The following is an 11,636-nucleotide window of genomic DNA, read 5'->3' on the forward strand; positions in this document are numbered from 1 at the left end:
TTTCTTTTGTTCAGTTGCCTGCACTTTTTCCGATTGTTCATTAATATTTCAAGTGCAAACAAATTTATTTAGATATGAACCTACCAACCTGATCGCACTTTTTGAACTACCCAATAAATATTTCGAATACCTCGATAGGCAAGCAAAACATAATGGAACAAATACCATTTTTTTAGTGCATATAGAAATGCTAACTCCTTCGTACACGTAGTAGCAGTAATATTGAGCCAAAAAACAATTAGCATGGAAATTTATCATCTATATGAACAAAATGATTTATGTTAGTAAATTCGTAGCAGGCAAACGAGTTTAACATCTCAGGCACCTCACAGTCATAAGTTATACAAACATCCTTCATTGCTACTACGTAAAACAACGCCCAAAAAAGTAAGAAATTACAAGTTCTACCAAAATCGGAACTTTTTCTCCCCATTATCGAAGTAGTAGCAGTGTCAAATATTTCCGCTATCGCTTGTTGCTTCCCTTCAGAAGTTATTAGTAGCCGTTATATCGCCACTGACGAGCTCAAATTGCATAGTAATCCAGAGTCTACTCTTAAGGGTAGTAAAAAGAAAGTCATAGCTAAAGGGTGTGAGGCTTACAAATGAACTTTTAAGCATTTACTTAACTAATATGAGCACTCGTACACACCTACAATTTTTGTTTGTACCGTTTAATACATCATTTGAGGGGTTAGACAATTTTTCATCAAGCAAAAAATGTTTTTCTTTTCTTTACCTTTTGAGTAGCGAAGCGGTGTGAGCTTACTTACAAATATAATGCAATGATTATAGGGTGTTCAGGCATCCAGTATATATGTTATTCTTATATGTCTACTCAATGTTTGATGGCACGCAAATTTATGGACGCTTACTGAAGTTTTGGTATGTTAGCCGAAATAGTCATCCTGTGGTATTCAAGCTTTGATGATGGTTTTAGTTTTCGCTTTCGAAGTTAAGTTTCCGCTTGTTCCGCCACACCCAAATACACTTAAAAAGCTCTAAATTTGTAGTGTTCAGGTTTGTGTATCAGCTTTAGGCAACAATTATGTAGCTATAAATTATTTTACTTACTATAATAGGCCATGTGGGTTTAACTGCGTTTCTGTTTGTATAATTTTTAGACGTAGAATATATTGTAACGAATTTTCTGCAAATCCTCTTATTTGCAATCCTCTGCTAAGTTCGAATCACTAAACTGTTGAATAAATAACTCCAATTTGTAGAATGCAAAATGGCCTTTATTAAAGTGCTTCACAATAACACTCAACTGTGCAACGAATAGCTTGCTTAATAACCACACTGATTGATAGCTCAATGAAACTCTGCTATTCAAAATAATACTGCTATTGCTCGCTAGATATCGTCTTAATCGGAACTGCTTGACAACTCAAATCAAACTGAATTCTTCTTACTCGCCTGCATCGCTTTTATAGTTTACGCTGCATACTTCTAGGCTCTTCGATTTCCAGAAGTTACTAGTTGTTTCGGCTACAAAATCGCCAGCCACAACTACGTGCACAAATTATTGCTCTCTCTTGTGACAACTCAGATAAGGTATATGCATGTGTTTGTAGTTTACAGTCTCCCGCACACACATAAGCGTATAAGTAAATTCATCGGTGTGTGACATCTCATCTCTCGCTGCCTTGTATGTAAATGTTGCTCGTCGGAATGTGTACATATGTGTAGACGCAATTATTGATTCGTTTATGTAGATACATAATGATTGAATTATTGATGTGCATTCACGTCACTGCTTAGATCGGCTTAGAGCTGGCAGCACTCCTTAGTTTTGCTAATATTCGTAACACTGCCCTCCACCTAAGTCTGATCGTCCCGATCAGACAAATCTCTCGATCTAAACGCTGCTAATCTCTCCAAATGAACCACTCTTCTACTCCGTGGTATCTCAATGCTTTGTATGCGGTAGATGGTATCACTGAGCTTCTTCACAATCTTGTACGGGCCTTCCCAACTGCACCGAAATTTGGATGGAACAACTTTCCGCCGGTGAGGGTTGTATAACAGTACCAGATCTCCCGCCAAGAAACTTTTCGAATTATTGTTCTCATGGTACCTGTGTTTCATCGTAACACTCAATACCCTGGTTCGTTCCTTTACACTCTGTTGTTTGGCCGATGAACTACTTCGTAGAGCTTGCGCTGGACGGATTTGCTTTGCATAATCAGTATCGTTCCCACGTTTCCCCACAGTAGTGCGCTCTGAATTGAAACTACCCTCGCATTCCTTCTCGAAAATTCGTTGCTTCATTTTCCTGCGTCTTTTAGGTTTTGTCAATGCCAGTGTTTCTCTCGCAGGTACTTTTGATTTTGATTTATTTGGCCCATTCGATCTATCAACCTTTGCCTTCGACTTCCGTGGCCTTCGTCGAGTCTTCTCCACCAGTACCCGATTACTGCTGAACCCTTTTTCCAAACTAAAGTTAAGTGGCACATCTTGGTTCTCATAACGCATCACCCTTCTCTGCATATCGATCTTGATGTCATGGTCAACCAAGAAATCTACTCCCAATATAACTTCATCAACAATTTCCGCCACAACAAATTTGTGTAGGACCATGACCTTCCCAATCAATACTTCACATATCACTTCTCCCTGAACTTGGTTATACTCGCCAGTGACCGTACGCAACTTTGCTCCAGGTAACGGTTTTACTCTCCTGTTGACCAAGTCAGATCGGATCAAGGAATGAGATGCGCCCGTATCTACAGTCAGTATTCGTTCTTTGCCATCCACATTCCCTCTGACGGTAAGACTGCTTGATTTCCTTCCAATTTGCGACACAGATATCACAGGGCATTCAATAGCTGGATCTAGCTCTCTACCTCTTAATCGCTCTTGCTCATCTCCTCCAGCTTTGCGTTTACGGCCACCCACATTGTTGGAATTATTAAGACCAAGATCGCAATGACATGCTATGTGACCGGACTTCCCGCATTTGAAGCATTTGATAACTTTTTCACTTCGCTTTTGCGATCGTTTCAGTGCCTCCAATATTGCGTCTACCCACTCTGGCCTTTCTACTTCCACACGATGAGCTTTGTATGCTGGTTTACTCAATAGTGAGGCCGTTTCCTGAGTCAATGCATGTGATACCGTTTCAGAAAATGTCAGCTTTGGGTTTGCGTATGTAGCTCGCTTCGTTTCCACGTCCCGTATGCCATTTATGAAACTCTGGATTTTTACCCTTTCAGTATATTCCACGGGTGCGTCCGCATTTGCAAGATGAGCCAATCTTTCAATATCTGAAGCAAACTCCTGCAATGTTTCATTTGCTTTTTGGTAGCGGTTTTGCAACTCAATTTGGAATATCTGTTTCCTATGCTCGCTTCCATAACGTCTCTCTAAAGCGCTCATCAATGTTTCGTAATGGTTCCGCTCGTACTCTGGGATGGTCTGTAAGATTTCCGCGGCAGGCCCTTTCAGTGCCACGAACAGAGCTGCAACTTTATCTTCAGCATTCCATTGGTTCACTGCTGCGGTCTTCTCAAACTGTAGCTTAAAGACCTGAAAAGGAACAGAACCGTCAAAGGATGGTGTCTTTACCTTTGGATTACTCGCTGAAACAGCTGGGCGATTTAGTTGTAACTGCTCCATACGACCTTTTAAATCATCTACTTCTGCCTGAAATTGAGCCATTTTTGCATCCTGCGCTTCCAGTTTTGATGATACCTGTTCCAAAATTTCAGACATACGTGCCTCTTGCGCTTCCAATTGAGATGCCATATATGTCTTTTGGTCTTCCAGTTGAGATGACACTTGCGACGTCATTTCTGAAATACGTGCCTCCTGTGATTCCAGTTGGGATGCCATATATGTCTTCTGCTCTGCCAGTTGAGTTTCCATCTTGGATGTAATACGTGCCTCCTGTGACTCCAGTTGGGATGTTATATTTGTCTTTTGTTCTTCCAGTTGGGATGTTATATTTGTCTTTTGTTCTTCCAGTTGTGATGACATGTTGGTGGATATTTGTGATGATATTTCGGACATTTGTGCCGATATTGCAGCCAATATCATGTTCAAGTCTGTGTTTGTAACTGTCTGCGATGTTTCGTTTTTCTCTTCAATTTTTGTTGTTGTTTCGTCCCCATCAGGATAAAAGATAAACTCGTCCACATCAATTCCTTGCGACTCCATTACCTCTCGTAGCCGTGCTTGAAGTTCGATCTTATTTCCGGTTGTATTTAATCCACGGTTCTCCAACTCCTTTTTCAGTTGCTGGATCTTCAATTCACTGAACTTTGCCATGTCCAAGTTGTATTCCCAATCTTCGGAATTTATTCAACAATTCCTCTTCTGACACCAATTGTAACGAATTTTCTGCAAATCCTCTTATTTGCAATCCTCTGCTAAGTTCGAATCACTAAACTGTTGAATAAATAACTCCAATTTGTAGTAATGCAAAATGGCCTTTATTAAAGTGCTTCACAATAACACTCAACTGTGCAACGAATAGCTTGCTTAATAACCACACTGATTGATAGCTCAATGAAACTCTGCTATTCAAAATAATACTGCTATTGCTCGCTAGATATCGTCTTAATCGGAACTGCTTGACAACTCAAATCAAACTGAATTCTTCTTACTCGCCTGCATCGCTTTTATAGTTTACGCTGCATACTTCTAGGCTCTTCGATTTCCAGAAGTTACTAGTTGTTTCGGCTACAAAATCGCCAGCCACAACTACGTGCACAAATTATTGCTCTCTCTTGTGACAACTCAGATAAGGTATATGCATGTGTTTGTAGTTTACAGTCTCCCGCACACACATAAGCGTATAAGTTTATTCATCGGTGTGTGACATCTCATCTCTCGCTGCCTTGTATGTAAATGTTGCTCGTCGGAATGTGTACATATGTGTAGACGCAATTATTGATTCGTTTATGTAGATACATAATGATTGAATTATTGATGTGCATTCACGTCACTGCTTAGATCGGCTTAGAGCTGGCAGCACTCCTTAGTTTTGCTAATATTCGTAACAATATGTTCACATAATAAATGTTAACTCCTACATAAATATGTAAACACTTGTCAGCAACAATAAATCGGTACACCGGAAATGCAACTCGACTTTCACAATGTTTCCCATACCTGAAGCCAGACGCATCGTCAGCAAAAAGATTATTTTCAATTGTGACGGGAGTCAATTGCACCGTCAGCAAAAAGCTTATTTTAGATGGGAGCGGAAGTCTTCACACGCGCAGCCCAAATTGGCAAATTCGGAGAATTAGCAAAACAACAACAACAAGTGGCCAGAGGATGTTAGCTTAGCTGTTAATTAAATTAAATTGTAAAAGTTATGCGGTAGTTACTCACGAACGTACGTACCAAAAACGTGTCAGCTGACACGACCTATCTTATGAGTGTGCAATGTAAACGAAAACTCACCGACGTGCAACGCCCGTACGTACGTAGCCCGGAACGTAGAAACTAAACAATTTTGATTTTTTCCGTAAGAACGTGTCAGCTGATCGCTCTCTCACTAGACAGAGTTGCCTAGTAAACTTTTGTGCGCTAATTTTTAACCGTTTGCAATTTTATGCAAAAACACCTAATTAAAGTTTAAAAAATTGTGAAAATAATTCGAAATAATTATGTAAAAGTGCTGATTATAAATATGTAATCTATTTATACTTATTTAATATGTATTTCGGCCTTTTACAATATCAAAAATTAAATTGGAAAAAGTTGATGTTTCCATAAGCATACATGCAAAATGGTCAATGGCAACAGTGCTTATCTGTAAACAATACACACACAAATATGTTATGTACATGTACACAGACGCACACATTGATTCCTATGGGCTTGAGAGTTCGGTCAAACGTGCTTCGTACGACAAACGTCCTTACGTACAGCACACGTCGGTGGGTAACTGCCGCATTAGTCTTAGTTTTGAACTCATTAATAAAAGATCGGTTGACCAAAAAAATTTTATTTTTTTCGCTCCTCTAATAAGGAACGCGTTAACTGGCGCCCAACGATTAGGGGCCTTGTTGTCAAGTTCGCATTCGTGTTAAAGTAAAGTGAATCGTAACAAATTCCGAAAAAATCCAAACCGTTCAAATAAAACAAAAACACCAAGATTAAACTACACGCGCAACAACGGGCCCTCTGCAGGAAAACACCCAAAATCGAGCCGGAAAACCAATAATTATACAAGAGTGTGCAGGAAAAGAGGCCCCTCAGTACCAGCAAGCAGGACCGAAAACAGGAGATGCTAGACATCAGCCGCCGCGCCATCGTAGGATTAAGCTATGTAATGTAAGTAAAATTTTTAAGCAAATAAGATTTTAAAAGAATTCAAAGAAAAGTGTCTGTAAATTATTTAAGGTAATTAAATAAGGTTTTAGAAGAGTTCAAAGAACAGCGTTAATAAAATTTTAAAGAATTCAAGGGAAAGTAGTAATAAAATGTTTAAGCAATTAAGGTTTTAAAGAAAACTTAAAGAAAAGTGTTAATAACATCTAATTTAAAAAAAAAAAACCTAAATCGGACAAAAAGGCAAATAAGCATTTAATAAAACTTAAAGAAAGGTTATATGCTAAACCTTTAAATCAAAGTTTATTCTAAACAAAGTAAAGGATTCACATCAAACTCCAATTGAAGCGAAAAATCAGTTAATCAAAATAGTTCACCCCAGTTTTAAGGAAATATAGTTAAATGTTTTAAGCCAGTTGCCTTACTTTAATTTTACAAAATGTCAAATCCCGCAAACCTCATGCGACCTCCTGTGCTGAACGCAACCCCAGCACCCCCACCCCCGCTCAGCAAGCTCCTGTTAGCAATCCATTTACCATGGACTAACTAACTAACACGTCTCATATCTGGGATCGCGACCAATATTTTCAAACAAGAAGGGCGAAACATAGTTCAAGCCGCCCTCAATCCCAACGCAAGTTTTTGCGAGCTTAGAGATATAACTATCGACGTAAGTTCGCTCAACATTTCAGAGCTGGACAAAATACCCGATGTGGTTAGATGTCTTCGCGAATTCTCAGGGAAACGTGGAGAATTTAACTCATGGAAAAAGAGTGTAGACAGAATTCTACAAATCTATGAGCCGCAAAGGGGATCTCCCAAATATTACGGAATCCTCAACGTCATCCGAAATAAAATTTTCGAAAACGCCGACATAGCTTTGAAATCATATAATACTCCAATAGACTGGAAAAAAATTTCCAGATGATTAACGCTGCATTATACGGATAAGCGCGACTTAGGTACTCTTGAGTACCAGATGACGTCACTTGTGCAGGGTATCCTGATGATACAAAAATTTTACCAGAGGGTATATTCGCACTTGTCGCTTATTCTAAATAAGCTCGGTTGCATGGACGTATGTGCCAACATCTGCTCACCCGCACGTATAGGGGCAAAGCCCCTATATTCGGGGACGATGGGGATTCGCTCGCACGTAACACCAAAAAAGAAATGTAAAAGAAAAGGGACTAGTTAGTGACTTATTAAAAACCAACACTTTCACTAATCTAATTAACAACAAACTTTCTTTATTCAATAATTCAAAGTAAATGGAAAAATTAAAGTACGAAGTATTTCGGAAATCACTTTAATTTAATGGTTTGGAATTTGCACTTGAAACAATGAATGCTTACCTTCGGTGTGGTTGCTGGAGCTCACTTGCTGATGTTCATTCGTGTACTCAAAGGAGATCTACCAAGACTCCTCGGAATTAGGGAGCCCACAGGCCCTCCACTTGTGTTTGAAACTCGAAAACCAAAACTTCAGATCTTAATATGCCTTAACAAATAATGACCAATCTAGGAGAAATTTGGACATCCGTCCACCCCTTCGACCCAGAAAATTCAATAATGAATTTTACCCCGAATTGGCATTTATGCCCCAACTGAGGTTGAACACCGCTTCACCCTATAGGACTCCCCATTATAATCAATACCAAACCCCACGTCAATCGAACCATTATAAGCAATACCAAACCCCACATCAATCGAACAACTATAACCAATACCAAACTCCACATCAGTTGAACCAATAGAACCAATATCAAACCCCACATCAGTTTAACCAATATAACCAATACCAAACCCCACACCAACCCAAACAATTTTCTTCTCGTCCAGATAACCCACCACCTCATCCATTACAAAAACCCCAACCACGTCCGGAACCAATGGACATAGACCAGTCGTTACGGACTAGAAACATTAAGTACATGAACAGACCAAAAGCCAACGATCCCACCAACAAGGGACCACCACCTCGTACCCCTTCAGCCCAATTGCCTAACAAAATTCAGAGGAACTACCACATAGATACAAACCCACCATTCATTCATGAGGAATTCCTGACAACGAATGACTACCAGACGTATTACGACACAGACTATTACGAAAAGGACCCGCAGGATGACAGCTACCTTGACACTACTGACTTACATTTTTTAGAATGAATCACTCTTCACTGCCTTACTTTGAATGCAGACTGAAGAGTGGAACTATAGAAAAATTTCTGATAGATACAGGATCAACCAAAAATTATATACAACCATCCATAGTTCCCAATCCTACGAAAAACGAGACAAACTTTTTTGCCAAATCCATAGCAGGCGATTTCGAAATTAGCGAACATACATTAATTAACCTTTTCAATACACCAAATAAACTGAAATTCTACCTTCTTCCTACACTGCGTTCATTCCATGGCATCCTTGGTAATGACAGCCTCAAAGAACTCGGAGCGGTCATTCATGTAAAGGACAACTACATGGTTATACAAGATAAGACCAAAATAAAGATAAAACAACTAGCTTCAAAATAAATAAATGCAATTGACATTAAGGACAACATGACACCAAACCAAAGGGCAAAAATTAACAACTTAGTAGAAAATTTTTCGCAACTATTTGCTGAACCTAACGATAAGCTTACATATTCCACCCAAGTTGTAGGAGAAATTAGGACAAGTAAGGATACCACCGTGTACACAAGGTACTATCCATACCCAATGTCGCTAAAGAGCGAAGTATAATCACAGATCAAGAAAATGTTAGACGATGGCATTATTCGGCCATCTAGGTCCCCTTATAATTCACCCGTTTGGGCCGTAACAAAAAAACCTGACTCGCAGGGTAATAAAAGGTACAGGATAGTAATCGATTATCGTAAACTCAATGCAATCACTGTAGCAGATCGCTATCCAATACCACAGATAAATGAGGTGCTATCCCAACTGGGAAAAAATAAATATTTTTCCGTATTAGATCTTAAAAGTGGTGGAACCAAATCCCACTCAAGGAATCCGACATCGAGAAAACTGCCTTCTCCATAAATAATGGAAAATTTTAGTTTACAAGGCTACCAATCGGCTTAAAAAATGCCCCCTCCATATTCCAACGAGCCCTGGATGACATCCTCCGCCACCATATTGGCAAGATATGCTACGTGTACATCGACGATATAGTCGTATTCAGCAACTGCGAAGAGGAGAATGCTCTCCGCCTACAACATATATTTAAAACTCTCGAAGATGCCAACATGAAAATTCAGTTGGACAAATGCCATATCCTTCGGAACTCCGTAGAGTTCCTTGGATTCACCATATCGTCAAAGGGAATCGCAAAGACCCTAGCAAAGGTGGACGCAATCGCAAAAATTCCATATCCCAATACAATTAAAGAACTTCGCTCATTTTTAGACCTTTCCGGCTATTGCCGCCGCTTTATTAAAGATTATGCCATGTTGGCTAAACCCCTAACGACACTCTTAAGAGGGGAAGAGGTACGAATATCAAAGAACAAGTCCGCGAAAATAAATATTGATCTAAACGAAGAGGCAAAAGACGCCTTCAACAAAATTAAGATATCCCTTATGTGACGTAATACTAGCATACCCCGATTTTAGTAAGGAATTTCACCTTACAACCGATGCATCTAACTATGCTGTAGGTGCAGTTCTCTCCCAGGACAAAAAACCCATCGTATTTATTTCCAGAACACTTAGCAAAACAGAAAAGTCATACGCCACAAATGAAAAAGAATTTTTAGCAATAATATGGGCCGTCAACAATTTCAGAAACTATCTATATGGGTCAGCCAAGGTTAAAATATTCACAGATCATCAACCCCTTACGCAAGCCCTTAGTAATAAAAATAAAAACGCCAAAATGAAACGTTGGAAATCTATTTTAGAAGAATCCAAACTCCACTATAAACCAGGTACAACCAACGTTGTAGCCGACGCACTCTCAAGAATGCCTACTGAACCAATTAACTCTCTTTCCTCAACTCTATAAATCAACAATACTTATAAATTGCCTCAAAAGATATTTAAACCCATCCGTTGTAAATTGCATCGAAACAGACGAACGAATAATGGGACAAACACAAGAAATATACCCAATACATTTCAGTAACTACAAAGTTAGATTTACCCAACTCCACGTCCAAGACGTCAAAAACGAACATGAGCAGGAAGAGATTAAAATAAAAACACACAAAAGAGCACATAGGAACTTTAGAGGAAATAAATCCCAAATCCTTGAAAATTACTATTTCCCATCAATGACTAAAAAAATCAATAGAATCATTCAGCAATGTACAGTCTGTAAAGAAAACAAATATGACCGACACCCCTGTAAACCAATATTAGGCCAAACACCCATTCCCCAATATCCTGGACAAATCTTGCACATCGATATTTACCTATCTCACAAACATATCGTTTTAACGGCAATAGACAAATTTTCGAAGTATGCACAAACAAAAATAGTTAGATCAAGAGCGGTATAACATATTAAAGAACCCCTCCGTGAGCTACTTTTTCAATTTGGCGTACCCGAATCAGTAGTAATAGACAACGAAACTTCTCTTAATTCAGCCACGATCAGATTCCTATTAGAAGACACATTAAACATATCAATTTTTAGAACACCACCTTATACCAGTTTGGTTAACGGTCAAGTCGAACGCTTTCACTCCACCATCACAGAAATAATGCGCTGTTTAAAAGCAGCACGAAAATTCCTTTCATTCCCTGAACTCCTTGATAATTCCATCTACGAGTACAATTGCACAGTCCACTCAACTACAAAAAAGAAGCCAGTAAAGGTATATTTTGGAAGAAGAGTCTGCACGGATCCAAGCCAATTTGAAAATGCAAGACAAGAAAACATCTCTGAACTAAAAACCAAATAGGAAAAAGATTTTTGATACCACAATAAAAACCGCCACCCCATAAAAATATATCATCCTGGAGAAACTATTTACGTCAAAATCAACAAAAGTTTAGGCACGAAAATTTCCCCTAAATTTAAAAAAGAAATAGTAAAAGAAGACAGAAATTCAACCGTCTTAACGGAAACAGGAAAAGTAGTCCACAAAAGCCACATTAGAAACTAAAATTTACCCTTTCATTTTCAGAATCTAGTAATTTACTCCGACACTGCGACAGTAGACATTTACGACTATACGAACGCTCAACTTGTGACAATAAATGACGGAATAGCAAAAATTCAAAACGGAGCCTTCAGACTCATACACATAATTTACCTTAACAAATACGAGGAATTTCTGACGGACATGTACAAATTCATCTCGACGGACATACCCAAAGACAATGTCCTTTTTCCTAT

Source organism: Eurosta solidaginis, chromosome 1 (genome assembly GCF_040869045.1).
Source record: "Eurosta solidaginis isolate ZX-2024a chromosome 1, ASM4086904v1, whole genome shotgun sequence".
In the NCBI taxonomy this organism is placed as follows: Eukaryota; Metazoa; Arthropoda; class Insecta; order Diptera; family Tephritidae; genus Eurosta; species Eurosta solidaginis.